The 15694-nt window shown below is 42.0% G+C and overlaps 1 pseudogene; it reads right to left on the reverse strand.

Moving 5' to 3' along the window:
* Positions 1-13778, reverse strand: part of LOC135098754 (uncharacterized) — a 21898-nt pseudogene extending 8120 nt beyond the window's left edge.
* Positions 13779-15694: the final 1916 nt, after the last annotated feature.

Below are 15694 nucleotides of genomic sequence, written 5' to 3' on the forward strand. Positions count from 1 at the left end.
ACACGAAGACCACAAACACACACAGCATCACTCGGACACAGCCACAGACTCACCTATAGTACACAGCATGTAGTATAATGCCAGTAAGGTAGCTGATGGCACACAGGACAGCAGAAATTATGATGAAAGTGTCGTATTTGAAAGTGTCGTATGATGAAAGTATTTGTCGTCCAGCCAGCAGATCCCCAAGGCAAGCATCACTAGGTTCTCGATGAAGGCTAGGACTAAAAACAACACCTGTGGGGGGTAGGGGGTGAGATAGCAGCGATGGGGGGAAGGGAGGGAGAGAATGAAAAATTTGTGTTAGCTTAAGTCATTGAATACTGCTTCAATATCAAACCTAACATGACTTAACCTAACTTAACGTAACTTAACGTAACTTAACCTAACCCAGCCTGACCTAACCTCACTGCAGCCTCACCTGTATCACTACGGTTGAATGACGACGCGCCCTCTGCTTTTTGACAGCCGAGGGCCTCTCCAACCTGAAGTACACCAGCGTAGAAGCAATGGTGCCAAGGAAAACGTAGAAATATGGATGCAGGTACATGAAAAAACACTGGCAACAGTAAAACGGTGTGCGTACTGGCAACACTGAACTGCGGGTGAAAGAAAACGGGGTCTTTTAATGTGTTTTTGGGTGTTTTTTTTTTTTATGGGTTTTTATGGGTGTTTTTGGGTGTTTTGGTGTTTTAGTGTGTTTTTGGGGTGTTTATAGGTGTTTTTTGGTGTTTTGGGTGTTTTTGGAGTATATTTGGAGTTTTTTTGGTGTTTTTGGTAATTCTTGGGTGTTTTTGGTGTGTTTAAGGGTGTTTAAAGATGTTTTTTGGGTGTTTTGGGCATGTTTTTTGGGTGTTCTGGGGTGTTTTAGGTATTTTGGGGTGTCTTTTAGGTGTGTTGTGAATTATAGTGTTTGTTTCATAGTGTTTAGCTTGTGTGTGTCCTTGTGTCACCTGCCACACACACACACACACACACACACACACACACACACACACACACACTCACCTCTCCTCCAGCTTGAGTTTAAACACCAGCACCACCACAAAGTGTACACCCAACACCACAAACACCTTCCACGTGTGTGCCAGGGTGAACACCGTACAGGCAATGGCGCGGGACACCACCTGCGGACACATTATTATTATTATTATTATTATTATTATTATTATTATTATTATTACTACTACTATTATTATTATTATTATTATTGTTACTATTACTATTTGAAACTCATAATTATACCTAAACACACACACACACACACACACACAAACAAAAAATAAATTAATAAATAAATGAATAAATAAGTAAAAAAAAAAATTTAAACACCAAAATTTACTTAAGATAAAAAAACACCATCAAAATTCACAAGCAGATAAAAAAACACCCTTAAACACCCCAAAAACACACCAAAAACACCCCAAAACATCCTTAAACACACTAAACACCCCAAAAATAACCAAAAACACCCAAAAACACCCTTAAATATCCCAAAAATACCCAAAAAACACCCTTTAATACCCAAAAAACACCCTTAAATATCCCAAACACCCAAAAACACCCTTAAACACCGTTATATACCCAAAAACACCCAAAAACACCCTTAAATATCCCAAAAACACCCAAAAACACCCAATAACATCCTTAAATACCCCTCCACCAAAAAAAACACCCTTAAACACCCTTAAACACCCAAAAACACCCCAAAACACCCAAAAAACACACACAAACCAAAAAAAACACTTTCACAAACCCAAACACACTTAAAAACACAAGATACACAATTAAACCGGCCCTAAGAATCATACCTGGAAGAATATTGCGAACAGGAGGGGCAGTGCGTTTAAAATAGTCAGCCCTCCGAGTTTGGAGAACCTGTGGTAGGATGTGAAGGACCAGGTGAGGGACACAAGGGAGATGAGGACAGAGAACACCGGTTTGGAGAGCTGTGTGTTGTGGCCCAGTGGTGACAAAAGACAGGATGCTGCCCAGTGTCACGTCCTTAACCTGTTGTGGGAAAGTTGTGGTGTTAGTTGTGGTTGTAGGAGGAAGAGGAGGAGGAGGAGAAGGGTTGGGGATGATGGAGTGGTTGTCTTGGGTGTTTTTGTGTGTTTTTTAGGTGTTTTTGGGTGTCTTGGGATGTTTTGTGATGTTTTTGGGTGGTTTTGGGTGTTTTGTGGTGTTTTTGGGTGTTTTTAGAGTACTAATTGGTGTTTTTGTAGTTTTTGAGTGTTTTGGGTATTTTTGGGTGTTTTTGGGGTGTTTTTGGGTGTTTCAGTGTGTTTTTTGGTGTTTTTGTGTGTTTTGGGATGTTTCTGGGTGTTTTAGAGGTGTTTTAGGGTGTTTCAGGGTGTTTGTTTTTGTTTTTTTTGTACTTAAACCAAAACACCCCCCACACACCCACAAACACCCACAAACACACACACAAACGCACCTGGTCCAACTCAGTGTAATGCGTCCCAACGATATACAGCTGCAGAATTAACTGAAAGGCCGACTCGAGTGTGGCCTCCATGACGTTGGTGATTGCGACCCTCATCTGCGCGACATGCTTAAGGTCATAATATTTTCTGATCTCCATGTCCCTCATGTGGTGCCGGTAGGTCTTGGTAGGCCCGTGGGGGGGAAAGCTGTTGTACGATTTCGAGTCCACCTGTAAGAGTGCCTGGGTTAGTCCTGGGTGGGTCTGAGGAGATGTACAGTGCGCCTGGTGTTGTTTTTGGGTGTTTTTGGGTGTTTAATGGTGGTTTTTGGGTGTTTTTGGGGTGTTTTTTGGTGTTAAATGATGGTTTTTGGGTGTTTTGGGGCATTTAAAGGTATTTTTGGTGTTTTTTTCACTAGGTTATGTTAATTTAAGGGGTAACTAAATTAGAAAATGGGTGTTTTGAGGTGTTTTTTGGTGTTTTTGGTGTGTTTTTGGGTATGTTTTTGGGTGTTTTGGCTAGGTTAGTTAAGTTAGGGATGGATGAAATAGAAAATGGGTGTTTTGGGGTGTTCTTACAGTGTTTTTGGGTATTTAAGGGTATTTTTTGAATTTCTGGGCTAAGTTAAGTCAGGGGTGGATGAAATAGAAAATGGGTGTTTTTGGAGTGTTTCTGGGTGTTTTTTGGGTGTATGAAGGGGACTGAGTGTTTAAAGGATAAAGGAAAATGAATAAGTGTGTTTGGGTGTGTTTGGGGGTGTTTTGGGTGTGTTTGGAAGTGTTTTTGGGATGTTTTTGCGGTGTTTGAAGGGGACTGAGCGTTTAAAGGGTAAAGGAAAATGAATAAGTGTGTTTGGGTGTGTTTGGGGGTGTTTTGGGTGTGTTTGGAAGTGTTTTTGGGGTGTTTTTGGGGTGTTTGAAGGGGACTGAGTGTTGAAACGGTAAAGGAAAATGAATAAGTGTGTTTGGGTGAGTTTTGGACTGTTTTGGTGTTTATGGGGTGTTTTTGGGGTGTTTTGGTGTGTTTTGCGGTGTTTTGTGGTGTTTGGAGGTGAATAACAGTGTTTTTTGGGTGTTTTAGTGTGTGTGTGTGTGTGTGTGTGTGTGTGTGTGTGTGTGTGTGTGTGTGTGTGTGTGTGTGTGTGTCAACATCATACCCCAAAGATTTCAAAATACACACACATACACCCATGCACACAGAAAAATTAAATATATATACATGAAAAGTGTAATAATAATAATAATAATAATAATAATAATAATAATAATAATAATAATAATAATAATAATAATAATAATAATAGTAGAATATAACAAGCTACTATTGGGGATTTATTTAATAGTAGTAGTAGTAGTAGTAGTAGTTCTACATAACAATACTAATATACTGAGAGAGAGAGAGAGAGAGAGAGAGAGAGAGAGAGAGAGAGAGAGAGAGAGAGAGAGAGAGAGAGAGAGAGAGAGAGAGAGAGAGAGAGAGAGAGAGAGAGAGAAATTAAGTAAAAACAAACAAACAAACAAACAAACAACAACAACAACAACAACAACAACAACAACAACAACAACAACCTAACCTAACCAAACCCCAACCATTTAAAAACGCCCCCAACCTGACCAGACCCAACCCGACCCGACCCGATCCAACCTGACTTGACCCCAGTACCTTGCGCTGTGAAGGGGGGAAGAGTGAGTTGCTGGGCTCAGAGGCAACCCCCCCACTGGCGGGTTGTGCCTCTCTTTGTTATCAACCTGGGGGGGAGAGGGGGGGTAGGGGGGCAAGGGGGATAGGGGGCAAAGGGGTAGGGGGGGTGTATGTTAGCTTGAGTTAAGTTGGATTACAGGAATTATTACTGTTATTATTGTTTTTTTTGTTATCATGGTGTGTGAGAGAGAGAGAGAGAGAGAGAGAGAGAGAGAGAGAGAGAGAGAGAGAGAGAGAGAGAGAGAGAGAGAGAGAGAGAATTTTAAGTAAGTTTTCTCAATATCTACCTTCCCTCCCTCCCTTCCTCTCTCCCTCCTCCTTCTCCTCCTCTTTTAACCTCACACACACACACACACACACACACACAGAGCTCCCACAAAAATAAATAAATAAATAAAATAAACAAAACAAATAAATAAAAATAAAATAATTAAATAAATTAAAAAAAAAAACACCTATCAACTCAAACTAAAAAAAAACCCTATCCACTTGGAAACTCCCACCCAAACACCCTTAAACACTAAAAAACACCTTAAAATATACAAAACACCCCAAAAAAAACATTCCAAAAACACCCAAGAACACCCTTGCACACCCCAAAAACACACCAAACACCCCAAAAATATTGAAAACACCCCAAAACAAACCAAAACACACCCAAAAACACCCCAAACACACCCAAAAACACCCCACATACCCAAAAACACCCCAAAACACCCAAAAACACCCAAAACACACCAAAACACCCCAAACACACCCAAAAAACACCAAAAACACCCCAAAACACCCCAAAAACATCCAAAACACACCAAAACACCCCAAACACACCCAAAAAACACCAAAAACACCCCAAAACGCACACATTCACCCCAAAGCACCCCATAGACAGTACATACCCCAACCTCCTGCATCTGACGCACTGTGACGTTCATGTGCTTCATCTGCGCGTAAGTATTTTCGAGGTACGCCATGACGGGGGCCAGGGGGGTGAGAAATATGAGCGTTTACAACGATACACGCAAAAACGAAGGTAGCAGTTTGAAAATGGGAAGGATATCTTGCTGCGTCACATGAATGTACAGATTCCAAGTGGACAACAGGGTAATTGGCAACAGGATGAAGAAAACGGTGAGTAGGAAATTGATCTTGTCTGGGTTGTCTGTTAGGTTGGCGAGGAATCCTTCTGCTTCCTGGGAGAGAGAGGGAGGGAGACATTGAGGGGTTTTTAGAGAGATGGGTAAATGTGTGTGTGTGTGTGTGTGTGTGTGTGTAGGGTGTTTTTTTTTTTTTTTTTTTTTTTTTTTGTGTTTTTGTGTGTTTTGGATGTTTTAGAGTGCTTTTTGGGGTACTTTTCAGTGTTTTTTGTGTGTTTTTCAGTGTTTTTTTTGTGTGCTTTTGAGTGTTAGTGGGGTATTTTTGAGTGTTTTTGTGGGTGTTTTGTGAGTTTTTGTGGGTTTTGTGTGTTTTTGTGGGTTTTTGAGTGTCTTTTTTGTGTTTTTTGTGTGTTTTTGGACATCTTGGGGTGTTTTATGAGATGTTTTGGGGTGACAAAATGTGTTTCTGACTAATTTGGGTGTTTTTGGGATGTTACTGTTTGTATGTGGCTGTCTGGGTGTGTTAGTATGTGTTTCTTGGTGTTTCTTGTGTGTTTTTGGATGGTAAAGTGTGTTTAAGTATTATTTGAGTGCATTTTGAGTTTATTTCAGCCTTTTACATATAGTTCAACAAACAAACACACACACGCACTCACCTCCTCCTCGCCATCCACCAGCACCACCATCTCCTCGGACAGGGAATGATTAGCACTCATCATGTTCCTCGTCCCCACCACATCGGAGTCATTGATGCTCTTCAGGTAATCTTGATGGTACTCCACCGCCAGCAGAATGTCGGTGTACACGTCTAGGTAGTAAAAAACCGACGGAAGCAGAAAACAAGAGAGAAAGAACCAAAAATTCCAGCAGTGGCGTTGTGCTCTCATTGACTCGTACATGGCCTGCAGCTGAGCGCGGGCCTTCGAACTGGCCTCTGTTGTTCCCAGTTGCACGCGAAGACACATCTCCGCGCTAGGCTTGGTTGAGTGCAGGAGCTTCTCGCACTCCAGCACGCGCACCACTGCGTTGTCGTACTGCCCCAGGTTGTTCCGTTCGGTGTAAAATTGCAGGAGTGTTTCGCCGTTTGTCGCCTTGCAATGCACCTTGCGGACCAGGCTGTACTCGAGGAACCGCTGCACAATGTCGTACCTGTGGGGTTGCTTTGGTTAGGTTAGGTTTGGTTTGGTTCAGTTTGGGGTGTTTTTTGGTGTTTTTTTTTTTGGTGTTTTTTGTTGAATTAAAGTCTTTTTGGGTTTAAAAGTGTTTCTGGGTGTTTTGAAGTGTTTTTTGCCGAGTTGAAGCGTTTTTGGGTGTTTTGGGGTTTTAAAAATGTGTTTTTTTTGTGTTTTTTGGGTGTTTTTGTTGAGTTAGTGTTTTTGTTTGGATGTGGAGTTTTAAAGATGTTTTTTTTGTTGTTTTTGTTAAGTTAAAGTGTTTTGGGGTGTTTTTTGGGGTTTTGAAGGGTGTTTTGGGTGTTTTTGTTAAGTTGAAGTGTTTATGGTTATTTTTTAGAGTGTTTTAGGGAGTTTTGGTTAAATTAAAGTGTTTATGGGTGTTTTTGGGTTTTTTTGTGGTTTTAAAGTGTTTTTGTGTGTTTTTGTTAAGTTGAAGTGTTCATGGTTATTTTTTGGGGGGTTTTAAAGGGTGTTTTTGGGTGTTGTTGGAGTTTTTGTTAAGTTAAAGTGTTTATGAGTGGTTTTTGTGGTTTTAAAGGGTGTTTTTGGGTGTTTTTGTTAAGATAAAGTGTTTGAGTGGTTTTTGTGGTTTTAAAGGGTGTTTTTGGGTGTTTTTGTTAAGATAAAGTGTTTATGAGTGGTTTTTGTGGTTTTAAAGGGTGTTTTTGGGTTTTTTTTTTGTTAAGATAAAGTGTTTATGAGTGGTTTTTGAAGTTTTAAAGGGTGTTTTTGGTGTTTTTTTTTGTTTTTTAAAGGGTGTTTTTTTTGTGTGTGTTTTTGATAAGTGCAAGAGTATTATGTGTTGTTCTGTAGTGATCCTAATCTTCCTTCTCCTCCTCTTTTACAAACCCTAAATCTCCACCTCCTCCCTCACTCTTCTTCTTCTTCCTCCTCCTCCACCTCCTCCTCTTCCTCCTTCTGTACAAATTCTAAATCTCTTTCTCCTCCTGTTATAAGCTCTAAACCTCCACTCCTCCTCCTCCTCCTCTTCCTGTACAAATTCTAAATCTCTTTCTCCTCCTCTTATAAGGTCGAGACCTCCACTCCTCCTCCCTCACTCACTCACTCACTCACTCACTCCTCCTCCTCCTCCCTCACCTGCTGGCATTGATGGCGTAGTAAACAGGCGTATAACCGATCTTATTGCAGCGGTTAATATCAACGTTCCGCTCCTCCTCCAGCTAGGACGTCGTCAGGAGCATATCAATTACTGTCACATTTCCGTTCTTGGCCGCCATGTGCAGAGCTGACCCCCCGCGGTTGTCGACGAGGTTCAGACGTGTGCCAGCATTAATCAGCTGTTGAACGCAGGCCAGCTGGTTGTTCCGGATCGCGACAAACAGCGGGGTTTCACCTTGGTTGTTGCGTACGTCTGGTGATACCTTGAGGTTGTGAGGTTAGGTTAGTTTGGGTTGTGTAGGGGTAATAACACTCCAAAACATCCCAAAACACCCTTAAATATCCCTAAAACATACCAAAAACATCCCAAAACACCCTTAAATATCCCTAAAACATACCAAAAACATCCCTAAACACCCTTAAATATCCCCAAAACATACCAAAAACATCCCAAAACACCCTTAAATATACCCAAAACATACCAAAAACATCCCAAAACACCCTTAAATATCCCCAAAACATACCAAAAACATCCCAAAACACCCTTAAATATCCCTAAAACATACCAAAAACATCCCAAAACACCCTTAAATATCCCTAAAACATACCAAAACACCTTAAATATCCCTAAAATATACAAAACATCCCAAAACACCCTTAAATATCCCCAAAACATACCAAAAACATCCCAAAACACCCTTAAATATCCCTAAAACATACCAAAAACATCCCAAAACACCCTTAAATATCCCTAAAACATACCAAAAACATCCCAAAACACCCTTAAATATCCCTAAAACATACCAAAACACCTTAAATATCCCTAAAATATACAAAACATCCCAAAACACCCTTAAATATCCCCAAAACATACCAAAAACATCCCAAAACACCCTTAAATATCCCTAAAACATACCAAAAACATCCCAAAACACCCTTAAATATCCCTAAAACATACCAAAAACATCCCAAAACACCCTTAAATATCCCTAAAACATACCAAAGCACCTTAAATATCCCTAAAATATACAAAACATCCCAAAACACCCTTAAATATCCCCAAAACATACCAAAAACATCCCAAAACACCCTTAAATATCCCCAAAACATACCAAAAACATCCCAAAACACCCTTAAATATCCTAAAAACATACCAAAAACATCCCAACACACCCTTAAATATCCCCAAAACATACCAAAAACATCCCAAACACCCTTAAATATCCCTAAAACATACCAAAAACATCCCAAAACACCCTTGAATATCCCTAAAACATACCAAAAACATCCCAAAACATCCTTAAATATCCCCAAAACATACCAAAAATATCCCAAACACCCTTAAATATCCCTAAAACATACCAAAAACATCCCAAAACACCCTTGAATATCCCTAAAACATACCAAAAACATCCCAAAACATCCTTAAATATCCCCAAAACATACCAAAAACATCCCAAAACACCCTTAAACACCCAAAAACAACCTTAAACACCCCAAAACACCCTTTAACACTCCAATAACATCCCAAAACACCCTTAAATATCCCCAAAACATACCAAAAACATCCCAAAACATCCTTACACACCCAAAAACAACCTTAAACACTCCAAAACACCCTTTAACACTCCAAAACACACCTCAAACACCGCAAAACACATTCAAAACACACCAAAACACTCCTAAAGCACCCTTAAACACCCAAAACTATCCGCAAACCACTGCAAACATCCAAAAAACACTTTTAACCATCCCCAAAACACCCAAAACTACCCCAAAAAACACTGCAAACACTCCAAAAACACCCAAAACCCCAAAAAACACACCAAATTTCCCTAAACATCCAAAAAACACACAAAAAAAAAAACACACTAACCTCCGCAACACACCCCAAACACTACAAACACCCCCAAAAACACCCCAAAACGCCCCTAAGCACACCTTCAGGGACAGAAGCCAATGCATCATGTTCGGGTAGCCTTGCTGGGCAGCCAGGTGAAGCAGGGTGAAGCCGTCTGACCTGGCCGCGTCAAGAGAACACACGGCAGTTTCTTCAATGACCCGAACTATGCAGAGACCAACCTCCTCACGAGATGTTATCCTCCAGTCCTTGTCTGTTGGGTTAGGTTAGGTTAGGTTAGGTTACGTTAGATTGGGTTGGGTTAGGTTAGGTTAGGTTAGGTTAGGTTAAGCTAGGTTAGGTTAGGTTAGGTTAGATTAGGTTAGGTTAGGTTAGGTTAGGTTAAAGTAGGTTAGGTTAGGTTGGGTTAGGTTAGGTTAGGTTAGGTTAGGTTAAGTTACGTTATGTTAGATTGCGTTAGGTTAGGTTAGGTTAGGTTAGGTTAAGCTAGGTTAGGTTAGGTTAGGTTAGGTTAAGCTAGGTTAGGTTAGGTTAGGTTAAGCTAGGTTAGGTTAGGTTAGGTTAGGTTAGGTTAAGCTAGGTTAGGTAAGGTTAGGTTAGGTTAGGTTAAGCTAGGTTAGGTTAGGTTAGATTAGGTTAGTTTAGGTTAGGTTAGGTTAGGTTGGGTTAGGTTAGGTTAGGTTGGGTTAGGTTAGGTTAGGTTAGGTTAGATTGGGTTAGGTTGGGTTAGGTTAGGTTAGGTTAGATTGAGTTAGGTTAGGTTAGGTTAGGTTACGTTAGGTTAGGTTAGGTTGGGTTACGTTAGGTTAGGTTAGGTTGGGTTAGGTTAGGTTAGGTTAGGTTAGATTGGGTTAGGTTAGGTTAGGTTGGGTTAGGTTAAGTTAGGTTAGGTTAAGTTAGGTTAGGTTAGGTTAGGTTAGACTGGGTTAGGTTAGGTTAGGTTAAGCTAGATTAGGTTAGGTTAGATTGGGTTAGGTTAGGTTAGGTTAGGGGGTGTCTCTCTCTCTCTCTCTCTCTCTCTCTCTTACTCTCAATACATACTCAATCTCTCTCTCTCTCTCTCTACCTCACAAACACACAAACTCTGTCTCTCTCTCTCTTTTTATGTTTCTGTCTATATATTCCTCTCTCTCTCTCTCTCTCTCTCTCTCTCTCTCTCTCTCTCTCTCTCACCTTCAGCAGAAAGAGAGGCGTTCTCCTGCAGCAGGGTGTTGACAATACTAGTGTGGCCGGCAAAGGTGGCCAGCCCCAGTGGAGTGCGGCCCAACCGATCACAAGCATCCACCTGTAGAAGAGGCGGTGGTGGTGGTAGTAGTGGTGGTGGTGGTGGTGGTGGTTGAAACAGTGAACATGGCTGAACAAACTGTCTCTCTTGTGGATGTCAACAAAACTAAGTTAATTTGTGTTTTTTTCAGTTGAATGATGAAATGTAATTGTTTATGAAGGGCAGGTAAGTTTGGTTTACTGTGCTGGTCAGGGGGGCTAGGTGGGGGGCAGTCAAGGGTGCCAACATAACACAAGGGTCTCACTAAAAGCCTTTCTTCCTTCTAGTTGAAATGGCAAGGGTTTTCAAGGGTGTTTTTAAGGTTCTAGTGATAGATTAACAAGATTTCTACATTCAAAAGGCTCTATTTGAAGTGGCAAGGGTTTTCAAGAGTGTTTTTATGATTCTAGTGACAGATTAACAAGATTTCTACATTCAAAAGGCTCTAGTTGAAGTGGTGAGGGCTTTTCAAGGGTGTTTTTAAGGTTCTAGTGACAGATTAACAAGATTTCTACATTCAAAAGGCTCTAGTTGAAGTGGTGGGGGCTTTTCAAGGGTGTTTTTAAGGTTCTAGTGACAGATTAACAAGATTTCTACATTCCAAAGGCTGTAGTTGAAGTGACAAGGGTTTTCAAGGGTGTTTTTAAGGTTCTAGTGGCAGATTAACAAGATTTCTACATTCCAAAGACTCTAGTTGAAGTGGCAAGGGTTTTCAAGGGTGTTTTTAAGGTTCTAGTGGCAGATTAACAAGATTTCCACATTCCAAAGGCTCTAGTTGAAATGGTGAGGGTTTTCAAGGGTATTTTTAAGGTTCTAGTGGCAGATTAACAAGATTTCTACATTCCAAAGGCTCTAGTTGAAGTGGCAAGGGTTTTCAAGAGTGTTTTTATGGTTCTAGTGGCAGATTAACAAGATTTCTACATTCCAAAGGCTCTACTTGAAATGGTGAGGGTTTTCAAGGGTATTTTTAAGGTTCTAGTGACAGATTAACAAAAATTTCTACATTCCAAAGGCTCTAGTTGAAGTGGCAAGGGTTTTCAAGGGTGTTTTTAAGGTTCTAGTGGCAGATTAACAAGATTTCTACATTCCAAAGACTGTGTAGTTGAAGTGACAAGGGCTTTCAAGAGTATTTTTAAGGTTCTAGTGGCAGATTAACAATATTTCTACATTCCAAAGGCTCTACTTGAAGTGATGAGGGTTTTCAAGAGTATTTTTACAGTTCTAGCGACAGATTAACAACACTTCTGCATTATCAACCCCCCCCCTCTCTCTCTCTCTCTCTCCCCACACACTCACAGACAAGCCCCGAACAAGGAGGTCAACCACCAGGTCATCGTAACCCTTCGATGCCGCCCAGTGGAGGAGAGTTGATCCCACGTGGAACTTCAAAATAGGCTCCACCCGTTCCAGTCCTCTCTCGGTGCCTGTGTGGAGGATTGGATTGCATTAAAAAGGGTCCAAAGGGGGTTTTAAGGGTTCTAATCCTATTCAAGGGGAGTTTTAGGGGTTCTGATCCTATTTAGAAAAGTTTAAGGGGTTCTGAATCTGTTTTTCAGTCTGTAAAGAGAGTTAGAAGCGTTATTATTACTTCCTGTGCCTAAAAAAGGGATTACTCATGCTAAAAATGGTGTTTAATCCTATACTTGCACTTATAGATGAGATAGGAGGTAATAGAGAGGTTTCGGCTGTGTTTAATCCCATTCCTACATCTATAGATGACATGAAGGGGGTGAATTTGTGATATATAGGGTAATAATGAGGTTTTAATGGTGTTTAATCCTATTACTGTGCTTATAGATGAGATAGAGGATAATAAAGAAGTTTTGGCTGTGTTTAATCCCATTCCTACGTCTATAGATGACATAAACCTAACCTAACCTAACCTGACATATTCTCACCGCTCATGAACTTGTACCATTCACAGCCACCTTCCATACCTTTCTCCCTTAAAGATTGAATCACTCTTCTTTCACTCTTCACTTTAGCATTCATTATCATTCGTCTTGTCAACCGCTGCTGCTTCACATACGCTGCCCATGCATTCTGATACTCATTCTCTGCCTCATCGCTTTCATGCCTCTTTTTCCTCAGCCATCTACACTGTCTACTCATTCTCTTTCGCTCCTTCCTAGCTGCTCTGATTTCATCATTCCACCATGGTTTACATACATTCTTTCTTCTACCTACTCTCACAAACCCTATCTGGTTCTCAGCAGCACCCCTCACGTCCTCAACCAGTTTCTCATTCAGATGCTCCACGTCATGCACACTTTCGTCGTCCCAGCTTCTCTCACTCAGATCAACCTGAAAGTTCTCCCACCCTACATCTCTCAGTCTCCACTTCTTTTTCTTACTTGCCACTTTCACTTCATTCCCACCCTGCATCAAGCACTCCACAACTAGCATGTTGTGATCGGACACAATATCAACCAAACCATCCTCATCTATCCACATGTGCGACACAATTTCACGCATTCTTCCATTCACCAACATGTAGTCAATTGCCGATTCCTGTTCTCTTGCACTCCAAGTCACACGCCCCTCAGCCAAAGTAACATTCAGATTTTCCAGCCCCAGTTCATCAAGGAACTCTCCAAGCATTTCACCATTCCTGTTCACCTGTTCCCCCAGTATTCCCACATGTGCATTCACGTCACCCATAACTAGCACTCTCTCCTCTCCATGCTCTCTCACAACTTTCTTAAGTATGTCATACTTCCTCCTATTTTCCCTCTCTGCTCTTTCACCCATGAAAGTCATGTACGCTACCACCAGTACCACTTTCTCTGGTCTGCCACGACCATCCATGCATTCCACTCTTACTGCAAGCACATCCTCACTACTTGTACATTCCACCACATCAATCTCCTCTACTTTCAGTCCTCTTTCTTTCTTGTAGAGTAGGGCTACGCCTCCTCCCAGTGTTTCCTGTGCCTTACGCCCCTTTCCAATCATAACGTACTCGCATCCCTCCATTCGTACATCATCTCTCAGGTGAGTCTCAGTGAGCCCGACTGAGTCAAACCTCCACTCCCTGAGCTCCTTGCATACATCCTCAAACTTGCCCACACCCCATCCTCTCACATTCATACAGCCAATCTTCACATTTACTTGCCTGGTTAGTCTCTTTTCTTCCATGTTTGCTGACATCAGTGGGTCCTCCTCATCATGCGTCGTCCACACAACACACCTGCCTCGCCCTCATCCACTCGGCCAGTCGACGTCCTAGCCTCTCATTCACGTTGTGGTTGAGGTGGACCCCGTCTCTCCCGAAGAATTTGTCCTGGTCGAGGATCCCATCCATGTCCAGGAAGCTCATGTTGCCCTTCTTCTCTGTCATCCATTCCATCTTGACCTTCATGAGTTCCATGCATATCTTGCGGTTCGTTTCTCTTCTGACCTTCTCATGCTGCACTCCTTCCCGTGGGCTCTGCAGGACCCCCACCACAGCCACACACATCTTCTCTTCTGCTGCCCTCACTGCTTCTATCACTTCCTTTACTGTGTCTTCAGCACTTGCCTCTACTAAGTTGTTGCCTCCTCCTTGGACAACTAGCAGGCTTCTCTCTTCCATTTCTTGCACTTCTTCCTTGACTTTCCTCTTGACGTCTTGGATCTTAGCACCTCCCATGCTGGTGCACTCAATTTCCCTTCTCTCAAAGTCGGGAGTCTTCCTTACCATGCTGTCTCCAATGACACGTACTGGGGCTTTCTCTATTACCATTCTCTTCTTCCTTGGGCGTCTGCCTGTTCTGGCCACTTCCACCACTTCTTGCTGGTCTTTTCTTTCTTCAGTCTTCGTCGTCTGTGCTTCTGCCTCTTTCATCAGGTTTTCTGTCTGGGTGCTCTGCTCCACTCTCTCTTCTTTTTCTTCATCCTGGTTCCTCCATTCAATGAGGCTCTTGCTCAGGCATTCCCTGCAGAGGAACACCAGAAGCTCGAACCCCAGCGCCTTCATGTTGGCCTCCCTCATGCCCACACAGGCTACATGGAACCAGGCCATGCATCTCTCGCATGCCACAGCCCTTTGCCTGTTCGCCACACTCTCCTCGCATGAACCACACGCGCTCATCACCATTTTCAGGGTATTTCAGCACACAGGCAAGAGAAACAAACCACAAAACTCAGAGAAAACTCAGAGAGCAAGGCAAAGCCACTTGTACACACTCAGAGCGGAGGGGGCCCATTGTTATCTTGATCTTGATCTTGATGGTACAGGTGGCACAGGATCACTCCTGAGCCAGGCCTTTGGATCGGCAACTCCTGTAGAAAGGGGAAAAAAAAAAAAGAGAAACGAACAGCATCCTCTATCCTAATTGTTCATACACCTGGCACGCCACATTCTCTCCAGAAACTCTTTCACCGCCTCAATCATCCTTTCATTCGCCTCTCTACACAGTCCCAGCAACACCACCATCCATTCCTTTCCTGTCTTCTCCACTCTTTCATTCCTATCATGCCCTAACTCAGTCAGTATCACTTGCATCATCTCATTCCTGTCTCTGGCATACTTCACACACTCCAGCACCACATGTTCCACCGTCTCATCTTCTCCCATGTCACACATCTGGCACACTTTGCTGCGGGACTCAGACCACCTGTAACTCCTTGCATTCACATCCATACACTGTGCCCTCGCTCGGAAGAGAAGATCACCGCCCAGGCTTCCATCATACCACCTTTGTTATCTTTGTTAATCTTGATCTTGTCCTTGTTTCCTACATGCTTTCTATCAGTTAGTCTTTGGTTCTGTTAATTTTTTCAACTTAATATTTTCATTCTTGTTAATATACTACTGTTGTTGTTGTTGTTGTTGTTGTTCTTGTTGGTATTGTCACTTCTTCTACTGTTCTTGTCACTATTATCATCATCATCATTGCCTTGCTTCCTCACCACACACACACACACGCAGAAGAGAAAATAAAGAAAGCGTTTACATTTGAGAAAAAAAATTTAAAACGCCAATAACTTCCACTACAGCCTGTTAAACTATCCCTGGAGCCTTGAAAACCCCAATAACTTCCACTACAGTCTGTTAAACTAACCCTGGAACC

Source organism: Scylla paramamosain, unplaced genomic scaffold, assembly GCF_035594125.1.
Source record: "Scylla paramamosain isolate STU-SP2022 unplaced genomic scaffold, ASM3559412v1 Contig78, whole genome shotgun sequence".
NCBI lineage: Eukaryota > Metazoa > Arthropoda > Malacostraca > Decapoda > Portunidae > Scylla > Scylla paramamosain.